This window comes from Trichechus manatus, unplaced genomic scaffold (genome assembly GCF_000243295.1).
Source record: "Trichechus manatus latirostris isolate Lorelei unplaced genomic scaffold, TriManLat1.0 scaffold00024, whole genome shotgun sequence".
Classification (NCBI taxonomy): domain Eukaryota; kingdom Metazoa; phylum Chordata; class Mammalia; order Sirenia; family Trichechidae; genus Trichechus; species Trichechus manatus.
Window position 1 is genome coordinate 17,485,995 of NW_004443960.1, and position 1,661 is coordinate 17,487,655.

Genomic DNA, 1,661 nt, shown 5'->3' on the forward strand with positions numbered 1-1,661 from the left:
TGCGCTTGAGTCCATTGTTGCGGCTCTTAGGTCAGTCCATCTCAAGGAGGGTTTCCCTCGTTTTCATTGGCCCTCCACTTTACCAAACAGGGTGTCCTTTTCTAGTGATTGGTCTTTCCTGAGGACACATCCAAAGTAAGACTTGCCACTGCACATTCGGGTTATATTCCCTTTCTTTGTGATATTATCCATGTGCTCAGCTTAGATCTCGCTGGTTCCAGAAGTCTTACCCAAACCTAGATTTAAGGACCCCGTAACCCCCAGGACTGCCTCCTCCTGGCTCTTGGCACATGCCATTATGTTTGCCTGTTTGCTTGTCAGTCTGCCCTAGTAGGCTGTAAGCTCTGTGAGGACAGAGCCCAGGTCTGCCTCACTCCCCACTGGTCCCCAGCTCTGAGCCCAGAACCTGGTGCAGAGCAGGCCCATTCTGAACCCACCTCTCACCCCAGGGGCAGGAAGCTTTCTGCTCGGGCATTTGACCCCAGGTTGGTTGGCCACAAGCAGTGCTTGACCTTCTTGCTCCTCCAGTGCTAGGCTAATCAGACAAGAGTAGATTCCAACCCGAAGAAACGGGAATCTGTCCCAGAAACTATTCTGGTCCTTAGTAGTAGACATGAGAAATTCCTTCACCAGCTGCAGTTTTGCCCCCCTGCAAAATCCAGTGGTGGAAAATGCCTGGATCAAATTCTTTTGCTTCTTACAAGAATAACTGCTGTCCTCAACATCGCGGAGAGCAGTCTCCACACAACAGCCAGAGCATCTCAGAAATCCAAACCTGGGACCGACTGCTGTGGCCTGGGGCCATTCACCACCAACCTGGTGTCAGAGGAGCAATTGCGAAGGAAATAGTGGGCCTCGGAGAGTATTCCCTGGGAATACATGGGTAGTTGAGAATGGGGTTAGAGATTACCTGAGTGAGAAAGCTGGGAGCAGGGAACCCAATTGTCCTTGTTCTTAGGCAATATATGTCCCAGTGGCTTAGCCCAAGACCTGCACCAGACCAACAGCAGCCAACAGCTACCCCCGCAACTTGCCCTGTTTGTGACCACTGCCCACCATACATGCCCCTAAGGTGCTCTCTGTATCACTTGTAGGTTGTGACGTTGCCTTGGGCTCCTCAGAGAGGGTGCTGCTTGCGCACATCAAGTTGAAATGACGTGCAAGTCAGTGTTTAGGAGCTGGGGTGAAAGCTGCTAGAACACGGTCTGGGAAGAAAAGTGTCTACACTCACCGGGACGAGGAGAAAAGATGGACTTCAAGGCAGAGGTCGTGGCTTCATTATGGTCTCTAAGGCTTTTGCAGCTGGCTGGCCTTAGCCAAAAAAAGGAAAACAACTGAAGTGTCCATCGGTAGGGACCAACTCTAAATATTATGGTCCATCCATTTGATGGAATACTATTCAGTCACGAAAACAACACAGCGGATCAGTATATGCTGATGTGGAAATTAGCTAGCTCCAAGATATACTGTATTAAGTAAAAAAAAACAAAATGCAAAGCAGCATATCATATAGTATCTATGTCTCCTTTTCTCTCTTTACCCAGAGTAGATCGCACTTTGTGTGAAGGTCAGTTAGTAGGAAAGGGGGTGGAAGGAAGGAGGGAACTCGGACTCGAAGCTGTCTTCAGCCGGGCTGGTCTTACTTTAGGCAGTGATTGTCA

The 1,661-nt window shown here is 49.5% G+C and overlaps 1 protein-coding gene across 1 annotated transcript in view; it reads left to right on the forward strand.

Moving 5' to 3' along the window:
• The window catches only part of VPS35L (VPS35 endosomal protein sorting factor like), a 144,172-nt gene that overhangs the window by 133,139 nt on the left and 9,372 nt on the right, over nt 1-1,661 (forward strand). The gene's annotated exons all lie outside the window — the stretch shown is intronic.